Below are 13,469 nucleotides of genomic sequence, written 5' to 3'. Positions count from 1 at the left end.
AGAGGAACTTCAGTTTGGCCTAGTTGGTGTTTACTGCATATCATATTGACCGCAAATAAAGACGAGGACAGCGGACGGGTACCGCCTGTGTTGTTTATGTGTTCTCTTCCGCTGTCCCCATCTTTATTTGCGGTCAATATGATATGTGGTTTATGTTCAGCTAGTTGAATTTGAGCGCTTGGAACACATTTGCCTGCTCCATTCGAAACGCTTGGAGGCCCGCTCAGCTCGAAGTGCGACAAAAATCCAAGCCGATATCCAAAAGAATTCTGATCATACAGCTTCTTCGATTGTCCTAAGGGCAGCGGAACCTTCGACTCGGACGTGCTTTCTCTAGTTCCAATGTCAAGAGGCCTTTGCATCACTGCAAACAGTCAGAGTGCAGTAGGAACCAGTCGAATGTACCATATATGTATGTTATCTCCGTTTCCTGTTGTTTATAAACATTTCATGTGATACTTGTACTGTGCATGGTGGTTCTGTACCATGTAATTAGCGCACCATTAAGATAGTGACACGACTGGAAGTCAATTTGCAAAACACTGTAATCAGGATTGCTAGTGCTTTCTGGTCCCAGGAGTATTATGAGCAGAGGCTTCAAACATACCACGCTGTTAAGGATAGAGTACTGCCTTCTAGTGGACAAATGAATGTTTATATAGAATTCAAGAATCACATGCTTCACTCTGTTGGCCTTTCCGTTGGCCAGGCCAGCACTAGAGTGCGCTCCTCTCATGCGACCTCTGACGTAACCCCTCTCCTCCTCTTGGCTCATGCAAACTCTCTCCATTGCTCCGGGCTGCCATGCTAACAATGCTAACATAACAAATGTACTGAAAACAATTATGTATGCTTTAAAATTATTCAGAACCCAACCTACCGGCATAGTAGAAATTGCTGTTGGGCTAGTTGGTGCATTTTGAACGGTAATGAATATAGTGGTGATAGCATGATCAGAGAACGGGAAGGACATAAAGACAGGATGAAGCGCTCGTTCTGTCTTTATGCCCTTCGCTTTCTGTGATCGTGTTTTGGTGCCAAATTCATTACTGTTCAATGTACCGGTGGTCCTCCCTAGGCTGTGGCCCAAAAGACAAGCACCTGCTACTTCCTTTTTTTTTTCATATGCCTGTGGGTGCATGTTTGTACACCAGGTTTCACTTACCAGGTTTCAACTGAAGCTAGAACTTTTGCTCAAGCAAACATAGCGCTAATGCCAGACAGTTCAAATTGGCACTCGCAGCTGTGCGCTTGCATGTTGCTATTAGTAGATCTGGTGCTGTATTTTGTAGCGATTTATGTCATTTTTCCTTTTTTTTTTCATCCGTGGCAATGATTGGCCCGCCCCAGCGATAATTGCTGCGTGTGGTGTTATCGCACGACTGTGAAGGGGGCACCTAAAGCACGGAAAAATTAAATTAATGGTTGCAAACTACGGCACCTGAGCTCCATACTTGTTGAAAAAGACAAGGTTTGTGTTGAACAAGGCAAGTGAAGAGAAGAATGGTGCAAATATATGTTGCCAAACTGTCTGCGCGGTGGCATCACGCCTTGCACCCAGCACCGTCTTATTCGTGCCAGCAGTGCGAGTCCGCTAACAGAGCTGCATAATTTTGTGGGGTCAACTTTTAACGGCACTTTCAGCAAAAAGCTGTCTGAACCAGTTCACACAGTATCCTCTGCTAGTCTGTATGTATTGTGGTCCGTGCTGGTGATTTCAACAATATTGTGACATACATGCAGTTGAGAAAGGGTATCGCAAAAATTTCACAGTGTAATCGAGAGGACATGGCATAAGTGTTGTTGAGAAATTTAACCCTTTCTGGTCCAATGATTTCTGTAGGAATCGATGTATTGAAGTATTTTAAGTATTCTTCATCTGGAATAAAAACTAAATATTTTCAGAAATATCAGTGTCAAATGTGTTAATTTATTTATTTATTTATTTATTTATTTATTTATTTATTTATTTATTTATTTCCATACCTTCAAGGGCCGAAGGCATCTTGTTGAATTTGTTGATATTGAGTTGGACATAGTAAATATGCCTCTCCATAAAATTTCACGAATGTCCAATCATGCCGACGTTGGACCTCTACGCTCTATATTTGGAGCTTCCTGCCTAATACATACTATAAGCTGCCTTAGGTGGCATAAAAATGGTCTTCAAGTAATCTGTGGCAGTCTTTCACTCCATTACAATTGTGAATTAAGATGTCTGAAGAACCTGATTTTGCTCACAACACATCAAGATTTAGGCAGCTCATGAGAAAAAGCTTTGATTCATGGCCAGAAACTTCAGTGAGAATTTTTACAGCGAAGCTGTGACCTCTAGTTGGTCGGAATTCTTCGTGTACGCATGCGCGGTGCTCACACAAAAATGTGGGCCGATCCCAGAGACAGTGCAAAGAAGCGGGAAGCATACAGTGTGCTGCTTCCCCAAGAAGCATCACACGATGTCATCAGGCATCATCATCACGTGATGAAGACGCCATCCTGCGGCATAACATTTGACGTGATGACATCAGATTATGTCATCAGCTGATATCGTCATGCGACGATGCCACTATTTTCGTATATTTGAATTGCAACCTAAAGCTATCATGTCTGCAGCGTGTGTGTAAGCATACTTTACGAATTTTTGAACCCAATTTACTTTGAGAGATTAGATCAGTTCAACAACGCATTTGTGCTTGGCGGAGGGCCTAGGAGAATTAGGTTGTATGCTGCCAGTGACCTTTCTGCTTTTAATGTAGATGCTGTGGCATACCTAACAGGTTTTATTATTGATGCTGTGACAAAATGTATTAAACAAACTAACAGACTGACTATAACAAGCGTTGCATCTCGTGGTGGAATGACGAATGTCAGATAGCGCGCAAAAATCAAAACAAAGCTTGGAGATTGCTTCGCAATCCTCCAACTGCCAAAAACCTTATTAACCCTTTCAGGGTCAATGACATAAATATACCGTGCCGCAAACAAGTGCAGAACGGTCTATGCCATATATTTACGGTGCTGTCTGTACATAACAGTCTCGGAAGAGAACAGCAATTTACAATAGGTAACGAGGCACTGGAAGTGGTAAGGGAATACATCTACTTAGGGCAGGTAATGACGGCGGATCCAGATCATGAGACGGAAATAATCAGAAGAATAAGAATGGGCTGGGGTGCGTGGAGGCCAGCTGGAGGCCAGCTGTGGAGGCCAGCTGTGGAGGAGTAAAAATGCTTATTTCGAAACGTTTCAAAATCGGAATTACGGGCTCTGCGTTAGGTCTCCCGCAGTGAACTCAAAATTTTAGAGCGTGGCACATACCCAACGTCACACATACCCAATGACCCAATCTGGTCCGACGGTTGGTTCCGAACCCGCTTCAAAGCCAACCTCAGCACAGCAGCCTGATGCTCTACCTATTGGTGACCCGAAGTGGCGGTAAAACGGTTAGAGACATATACACGGGAAGTTTCGTCGAAGTTTGCTAAGAATGCTAATCGCATTAGAAAAAAATGACGCTTTTGTTACCAAGAATGCATCCTACGTGATTCAGGGAATGATGATGTCTATTGCACTTTATCAAACAATTTTTTTGATGGCTAAAAAAAAATATACGCCAAAAGCGACGGTGATTGGCCGGCTCCACATAATTAAATTAAATAAAAAGTTACGTTTGGGTGCACAGGGTGCTCGAGATGTCGCAGATGCTTAGTGTATTCTTCTTTATTGCATCAGATTTTCTTGACGGTACGTTTGTGTCATGGTAGTTTGTGTCTTGCTGACATGGTCCAACTTGACTGAGTAGTTGGACTGTGCAAATAGCAGCTTCTGAAGCTGTATATTGTACGAATTGATTAGTCCCAGAGGACTAATCAAATGACCAAGGGACCTTCAACGAAAGGACCTCTCAACAAAAGGACTTGGCAGGATTTCGCAAAGGCTACTCAACAATAGACCATATTCACACTGTTAATCAGGTGATGGAGAAATGTGCGGAATATAACCAACGCTTATACATAGCTTTCATTAATTACGAGAAAGCGTTTGATTCACTCGAAAACTCAGCAGTCACGGAGACATTACGGAATCAGGATGTAGACCAGACGTATGTAAAAATACTGAAAGATATCTATAGCGGCTCCACAGCCACCGTAGTCCTCCATAAAGAAAGCAACAAAATCCCAATAAGGAAAGGCGTCAGGCATGGAGGTACGATCTCTCCAATGCTATTCACAGCGTGCTTACAGGAGGTATTCAGAAACCTGGATTGGGAAGAATTGGGGATAGGAGTTAATGGAGAATACCTTAGTAACTTGAAATCCGCTGATGATATTGCCTTGCTTAGTAACTCAAGGGACCAACCAATTGCAATGCATGCTCACTGACTTGGAGAGGCAAAGCAGAAGGGTGGGTTTAAAAATTAATCTGCAGAAAACTAAAGTAATGTTTAACAGTCTCGGAAGAGAACAGGAGTTTACGATAGGTATACCGAGGCACTGGAAGTGGTAAGGGAATACATTTACTTAGGCCAGGTAGTGACCGCGGATGCGGATCTTGAGACTGAGATAATCAGAAGAATAAGAATTGGCTGGGGTGCGTTCGGCAGCCATTCTCAGATCATGAACAGCAGGTTGCCATTATCCCCCAAGAGAAAAGCGTATAACAGCTGTGTCTTACTAGTACTAACGTGCGGGGTAGAAACCTGGAGGCTTACGAAAAGGGTTCTGCTTAAATTGAGGACGACGCAACGAGCTATGGAAAGAAGAATGATGGGTGTAACGTTAAGGGATAAGAAAAGAGCAGATTGGGTGAGGGAACAAACGCGAGTTAATGACATCTTAGTTGAAATCAAGAAAAAGAAATGGGCATGGGCAGGACATGTAATGAGGAGGGAAGATAACCGATGGTCATTAAGGGTTACGGACTGGATTCCAAGGGAAGGAAAGCGTAGCAGGGGGCGGCAGAAAGTTAGGTGGGCGGATGACATTAGGAAGTTTGCAGGGACGGCATGGCCACAATTAGTACATGACCGGGGTTGTTGGAGAAATATGGGAGAGGCCTTTGCCCTGCAGTGGGCGTAACCAGGCTGATGATGATGATGATGAATCGCCCTTTTTTTTTTTTTCTTTCCTGGCATGTGCTGCCTCTATGTGGGAATACAGGGAATTTTTTTCTCGCGCCTCCCTATCTCGGTTTTCGTTGCATGGTTAGTTCTAGAGCTAGTTTGCTCCGGCGCGTCTATATACTACCGCTCGCACATGTGCGGGCGGCGGCAGTTTGGGGTTTGTTCCGTGGGCAGTTTCGGCTTCTTGCGCTCGCAAAACGAATGGCTATCTCGTTACTAATCGCTCAAAGGACGGCCGCCTGTTTCGCGCTCGTTTAGTGCTCACAGGGGTGAGCATAGGAAGGATACCATTGTGCATGTGTGTTTTTTTTTTTTTGAGATTCACGATATTGCTTCTGTTTGCAATAAGATGAAGATTAGCGTAAGTTTGTCACACATTTTGCTTTTTTGACGGGCGCACAACCACAGTTTTCTTGAGTGCGCTCACCTACGCAGTACAATTGCACTATGGACATAAATATTAGTGTAAGAGCAGGAACATTTCAGACTTGCGAAATATTCCTGTGCGCATATTCTGCGCCTTGAACTATAACAGCGCATCAAATTTTTAATTCATTTAATTTTATTTCCTTTTTTATTGTTGTTATTCATGAATAAAGAGTAGATATATACTAACGCAAGATATCTTTTTCTCACTTTACAGTCACCCTAGAAAAATTATGGTAAGTTTTTTTCGAAATAGGTGCCTCAGAAGAACTGGAATCTGCAATAAAAAAAATCGACCCTGGGCGGTCGCATGTCGCAAAAAAAATTCTACCCTGAAAGGGTTAATTTAGAAAAATCACGAGGCAGGAGAACACGTCCACGTGCAAAGAGAGAGAGAGTTGGGAGCGGTACATATCTGGGATAAATTCTTATACGAATGAGGCAAAAGTACGGAATAGGATGAATAAATTAAAAGGCCGGGAGACAAACTCCTTGCCCTTAGTAAGGACCCAAGAAGATGGCCTGGAACACCAGGCAGATTGTCTGGGCGAACACTTTGACTATATCTCCAGCGTATCTTATTACACACAAACATTTTTGAAGTTCAAAGAAGGTGCAGAGCTACAGCCCCTTAATTGGAAATGTGCTCGAAATGAAGATTATAACCGCCTGTTTAGTTTAACTGAACTTAACACTTCTCTTGCTTGTTGAAACAGCTCGGCACTAGATGGTGACCGTATCATATATGAAGGAACCGAGCACCTACACCCTCAAACACAGAAAACATTTCTCTCTCTTTTTAATGTCACGTGGGCTGCTGGGCATAGTCCATCTTGTTGGAAAAAAGCTATAGTAATCCTCATTCTCAAACAAGGCAAGGGCCTATCCTTACCTCGTAGTAACAGACCTATTGCTTTGACAAGCTGTCTGTGCAAGCTCTTTGAAAAGATGATAAGCCGGTGCCTAGTCTATCTCCTAGAAAGCAATGGAATACTAGATCCTTACCAGTATGGCTTCTGAGGAGGTAGGTCGACTACAGACCACCTTGTTTGCATTGAGGCAAATATAAGGGAGGCCTTCATACACAAACGGTTTTTTCTCTCCGCATGTCTTGATTTGGAGAAAGCGTGCGACATCACATGGCGCTTCGGTATTATCTAAGGCCCTTCCGCTATGGGTGTCTGCGGCAGTACGTTGAATGCTATTGAAAGGTACCTTTCCAACTGCACCTTTCTTGTAAGGGTGGGCCATGCTCTGTCAAGGTCTATCCCCCCAGGAAACTGGTGTCCCGCAAGGCAGTGTGCTTAGCTGTCCACTGCCTATTGTGAAAATGAATCCTCTGCACACGGCTATCCCACAAACAATGTTCTGCTCTGTGTATGTAGATGATGTGCAGACTGGTTTTAAACCGTGCAACCTTTCTATCTGCAAACGACATGCCCAGTATTGCTTAAATAAAGTGGTTAAATCGGCTGGAGAAAATGGTTTTAGGTCGAGCCCACAGAAAAGTACACGCTCTCTGTAAGTAGAGAGCACAAGTTTCTCGGCATCACATTGGACTCGAAACTCACAGTCATCCTGCATGTCAGATACTTGAAGGCTAAGTGTGTGTGTGAAAACTTTTATTGAAATGAGGTCCGGAGGCTCGACTTTTTCCCACATTGGCACTGTCGGGCCAAGCCCTAAGTGCCTGAAAACAATAAACTTATTAAAGCTTCTATCAAGTGCAACACGGGGCAGTGACAGGAAACGCCTTTTGAACTTGTATAGGTGTCTCGGCTCACTTCTTGACTACGGCACAGCAGTATATCAGTCTGTTGCACCAAATGCTTTAAAGATGCTGGATCCTGTCCACCATTTAGGGATCCGCCTCGCAACTGGGGCCTTCAGGACAAGCCCTGTACAAAGCCTTTATGCAGAAGCAATTGCGTGGTCGCTCCATCTTCAGAGCTCGTATACCAGCTTTACATATTTGCTGAAAATAAATTCAAGCCGCGAACATCCGTCTCATTCAACCATAAACGATATGACCGTTGTCACTCTTTTCCATAACCGACCTGTAGCCAGAAAGCTGTTCTCTTTGTGTGTGAGGAAATGGATGTTGCAGTGCTTGAACATTGTCCTATGGCTCCAACAAAACTGTTGCTGTCATGGCAGCTGATAGAGTGTGACACATCCTTTCTTAGAGGTCATTAAACACAGGCTAGAGGCACATATTAGAATGCATTTCCTAAAACTCCAGTACAAGTACTTGTGCACAGAGTTTTACACAGACACTTCCAAGTCACATGCCGGGGTGTCTTATGCAGCCATTAGTGCATCCTTCTCGGAATCGAATGTACTGCACCCAGAAACAAGTGTCTTTACGGCTGAGACCTATGCACTAGTGTCGGCTGTGAAGCATATAATGAAATCAAATCTTCAATAGCAATTATATTTACAGACTCCCAAAGCGCCGTATAAGTTTTAAGTCGCTCTGTAAGCATAAAAGCCCTGTACTCATTGGGCTGTATTCCATCCTGTGTAGAGCGTACATATCTAACCAGCATGTCTTCATATGCTGGGTACCTGGCCATAGAGGCATCGAGGGTAATGTGCTAGCAGACCAAACGGCCACATCAATTACATCGCGAGCTGCTCCTACCATTGCTGTCCCTGCCACAGATCTGAAGCGTTTCGTACCAATGAAATTGCAAAGCCACTGGCAATGCTCGTGGGAAGTTGAGACAAATAATAAGCTTCACGTGATTAAGCCACAATTAGGCTTCTGGCCCTCCAAAACAAAAACACGACGAAATGATGTCCTGTTCTGTTTACTCAGCATGGGAGACACCTATGGCACCCACAATTTTCTACTGAAAGGAAATGAGCCTCCAACTTGTGGTAGATGTGGTGGGAGGCTGACTGTCCTCCTGGAATGTCAGGAAGCCAAAGCTGGGAGAAATAGACATTTTCCTCTGGCATACTGCCAGCACATCCCTCTCCAACCTGTAATGTTGCTTAGTTCAGAACCGGGTTTTGACTCCAAAGCAGTTCTAGGATCCTTGAATGATGTCATGTTGCGTGTTATTAGTCCCATAAATTCATAGGACATCCTCTCTCCAAAGGATGCTCCTGCGATAAGTGTTTTGTATAGCACGTGCCTCCAGACCCTTGTGTTTCAAGGGTTTTGTTAGGGCAGTAGTGCTTCTCTAACATACTTTAGTAGATCATATCATCCTTCCACAATGTCCCTTTTGTGCTCGTACATTTCATTACTCATTGCCACTTCTTATCACAAATACATTTCACGCACTTTACACCAACTGTTCTTAAGGCCTCTTTAGAGCCACGTCACATCTAACTCTCGTAATTCATCCCTACATTTAGAACTCATGTAACACTAGCCTGGCGCTCTTTGGCCATACTTATCCCTTGCACTACGAAACACCACATATCATCATCATCCATTGTTACGTAGCAGTTTCAGTACGAATTTTTCAGGCACTCTCTTCATGCCCAAATCCTCATTCAAAATTGGATGTACCAATCCAATGCTTCACTCGCAAGTTCTCAGACTGCGATGCGATTGCCCTTCATGACTAAAGTCTGCACTTGCTCAATGACATTGTCATTTCATCTTGTTGAAGGTCTGCCTGAACGCAATTTGCTGTCCACTGATGTGTGGCCATCTTTGAAGCAGTGGTACCACTCCTTTATCCGTGGTGCTCATAGCATCGTCCCTGAAAGCCTATTGAATCTTGCAAATGGTTTAAGTGCATCTTGTGTTTCAGTTTCGAAACGTTTTGACTACTAGTGTCATGCTGTGCTCAACATTATGTGCTGTGCCGCGTTCCCTTTCCTCTTTGCTGAAACAGAGTCGGTCTTTGTCTGGTTCTCATTAACGGAAAACTTCCGCTTGCTTCTGTGGCGCTCCGTGCTATTATGCCCGCTCAATAAGCCTGCCTTTCGGCCGTTGTCATCCGACGCCAACCCATACATTACATTGGCGATGAGGAGGGAAGCTTTTAGCAAAATTTAGTGCAGTGTCACAGCTCATGCTCTTTCGTCATTTTACAACTTGCTGGAATCCGACAAGCGCTCACCACGCATTCTGATTCATAGGGCGGCTGCCAGCACATGACAGCTGCCATCAACCGGTGGCTGATGCATAGAGAAAGGCTCACTCTTTCTGCAGGTGGAAAAAAATTCACGCATGCTCATGAATGTCACCTCCGTATCTTCATTGAAAATATATGCCACCAAAGGAAGTTTCCCACGCTTTGTTGGCTTACATGGGAAAGAAGAAGGTTCGATACCTTTTTAACACACTTCGTATATGCAAGGTAACTTTTATTTTACAATAATTGGTCATTAAGTTTCAGAGCATTTTTGTGGCTCCGACATGCATTGCATTCACATTTGAGGTTGAAATCTGCTGCGCTAACACCGTTTCGAAACTCACTTGACAGTTTCGCTCTAAAACCACGTTGGCATATAGGTTGCAGAATGCTTGAGACAAAATTTCGTTTGCAATGTTCTTGGGCAGATACAATTCTAATGGTCTCTAGACACAATTCAGTGGGAATGCTGCTTGCTGAACTTCAACATTCGTGTATCGCTGTAAAATTCAAATAAAGCCAATCTTAAATAAGCTTTACATGAAGCAACAGTGACCTGTGATGTCACAGAGAGCTTTAGTGTGGGAATGGCAGGCTGGCATTGCCAATTACCACCTGCAATTTGTCTTTCGCATTCTTTCTAGATTGCTAATGGCACATTTGACTGGCGATTTCCGAGTGCTCCTGCGAAGCTTTCAAGGCTGCCTTACAATTATAAGCCTCATCATGACAGTAAGTAAACGCCTATAGTGTTAAAACATCCAGAATAACGCTACTAAAATCATTTTTATGGTTAATACAGCTTCATTGTTGTTTTACATGACCATCAGAGCGCTTTGAAAGCACTCTCAAAAGACCAGTCAAATGTGCCACAAGGTTCCGCTCGTGTAGTATGACTTGCCTAGTTTGCATTCCAGATGTGCAATCTACCAAACTAGCCAAACTTAATGATTCCCTTTTTGGTTTAAACAGTCGACGTTTGACCGACATCTTGGACTGACTTAGAGAACTGGTCCAGTTACAAGCTGTGATCGAGCAAATCTTTCAAGAATTTCGAGTCCTAGCATCAGTAACGCAGGCAGGATGCAGCAATTACTTGCAATATTATTTGTAAACGACAAGGCCCACAACCATATAAAACATTGCAGAGCCGCATGTGTGCCAATAAATGAATCGCTGCACTTTTGGGGATTGTCTTTGCATCTATATATTTTATGATAACTTTCCTATCCCCTATTTTTTCCCTAGGCCTGCATTTTTCTCATGGCCACAGGACATGTCAGGTGTCCACTGAGAAGTGAGATGATTACAATGCCCATGGCCCTTCAGTTTCTGCCCTATTTTGTCCTTAACACAACAAACTACTACTACTACTTACATACCTTCCAACCTTTATGATTTTATCGTAAAATGCCCAATTTTTAAAAGGTTACTTACGTTTTTTTACTGACACCAATGATTTCATGATTTTTCATTCGCATCCTATCAAGGGCAAAACTGATCTCAACAGTATGCAAATATAGTCGTTGAGAAATTTTTCCAGAACCTTGCTTTTTGGACCCGCTCGGTTATTCACATCTATTGGAAGCAGTGCCAGAAGTGAAAACGGCAGGTTAAATTTCGGCCATCACTACATGAATATTTCATGAATAAATATCAGGAGCACTTTTGCTATTATGCAGATTATTTTTGCTGCGAATATAGAACAGCATACCTTTTCATGAAGTCTCTACAGAACAATGTCGGCTAATCTTTTTTGTCAAACAATGTACATCTTTCAAGAAAACAATTTTCAGTATTTTTCAACAAGTTTGAGCATTCTTTTACTGCGAAGGTAGTATTTCTTCCATTTTAAGGTTGGCAGATCTTTCCTTACTACTATTCGTGGAAATCTGAATATAGCACAAGGGACCACTTATAGAGGCACTAAAGAGCAACAGTAAATTTGGTTTAGTTTTGCTTAACAAGGGACCACTTATAGAGGCACGAAAGAGCAACACTAAATTTGGTTTAGTTTTGCTTAAGTTTCTTTCCTCGACTAGATGTTCATCAATTTGGTGAGAAATGGGTGGTTCTTCCTGGAGGAAATGAAGGGGACATTTTACATCTTTGAATTTTTGGCCCCCAAATGCAGGGCCAGTACGTGCGACATCCTCAAAATGTTATCAGAACTCACTAGAATGAGTATTAAGCTGATTTAGAATATAATTCTTATTCTTTGATACACTATTTTGACTATGGTTCTGAGTAGACGGTTTCAAAGTTATTCACAACATAACGAGGGTAGCTAGTACGGTAACTTCAATGCAGCACCCCTACCCTTCTTTCATTCTTGCACCTGTCTTGTCAAGACTCCTCTCCTGGCAAGACATGTTTCCAACATGTCGAGCTTAAAGTAGTCATCTTTAGTGTCTCTTTAACGCAGTTTGTGTTATTACTGCAACACTTTTCGTTTGCTGGCCACTATCATCCCCTTCTCCTCCAGTGGCGTGGTGACCGTCTTCCTTGAGCAGAGGTGACCACTCCCTTTCGCTAGGCCTTTGCTCGTTGATGCAACTCACGTCATTCTTCAGCATCCTTTACCACCATCGCGCTCAGGTGACTCACTCTCATCATTAGAATACATCGTATCTGGCAAACCGCTAATGGTAGCCAAGTGTTTTTCAGAAAATATACTAGCACTAAATATTGATGAAACTAACTAGATCCTTTTTTACTCCAACGGGAAAACACTAAAGTACAGTAAGTACTTTTAATTCACGGTTTTGCATTTTATACTATACATAATTTTTAAAAATCACCTGTGGCAGATAGCATAATTGTAGTCCTTGAGCTGGATTACTCAAAGCCGCAAACACTACTTGGACAAGAAACCGAGGTGCATAATGGACTAATTAAAAATAAATCAACAAGTTTTTGACTGATTACTTTACGACACATATTACAATTTGTTAATCGTAGCCATGGCGTTTGCAAGGCATATCGACTTGGACCGAATTCTTAGGTCACTGCAATAGAACCTCCTTGATGTGACATGCAGCGACACAAGTTGGCTTAAGTGGCTTGATTGATGACCAGTACTCACCCAGTGGCCCAAGTTGGCTGGAAAATGGTTAGAGACACAGACAGGCAGGCAGACAGGCAGCCCCCAGAAAGTGCATGAGGTACCCTAATAATGGTAACTGCATTAAAATTTGACCCAAGAGCCAGATGAAAATTAGAAGCTTCATTTAATGCAACTCATACCTACGACTGCTTAAAAAAGTGTTTAAACATTCAACCTAACTGCCAGACAGGGACAACAAAATATTGCTTCACTGAGCAAGCTTTTAACAGTTTGATGGCTTCATACTAAACTACAAACGTATGCACAAGAGAACATGTGTCTCATCAGTACGCTGCTGCAAGCATGTTGAGATATGCTTTTTTCTGATCATACTCTCTTTCCGTGGTCCTCCAAGATAAACATATCAAGTTGTTGTGCTGTTCTTCGATTTTTAAACTGGAGTTCGAAATCTATCTGAACCTTTCACTACACTTTCTTTAGACCAGGTGCAGTTATTGTGTTCAACTTGATTGTGTTCTTTCCACTACAATATGCTGGCGAAGAGGATTTTGTGACAGGAGCCTCAATTCATAGAACAGCAGCCCTCAGCTACCAAGGCAATTTTAAATGTTAACAGTCTTCATACCTTTGAGTACTTATGTGAACGTTATACCTTTCCAACTTGTTCTAGAAGTTTCAGTAATTTGTCATAGTGAGGCTTAACTATAATTTCAGAATTTTTTTGCTTGAACCGAACTGTACCAAAAAAAAAAAG

The sequence above is a fragment of the Dermacentor albipictus genome, chromosome 4, assembly GCF_038994185.2.
Source record: "Dermacentor albipictus isolate Rhodes 1998 colony chromosome 4, USDA_Dalb.pri_finalv2, whole genome shotgun sequence".
Lineage (NCBI taxonomy): Eukaryota > Metazoa > Arthropoda > Arachnida > Ixodida > Ixodidae > Dermacentor > Dermacentor albipictus.
This window is presented reverse-complemented; position numbering follows the sequence as displayed.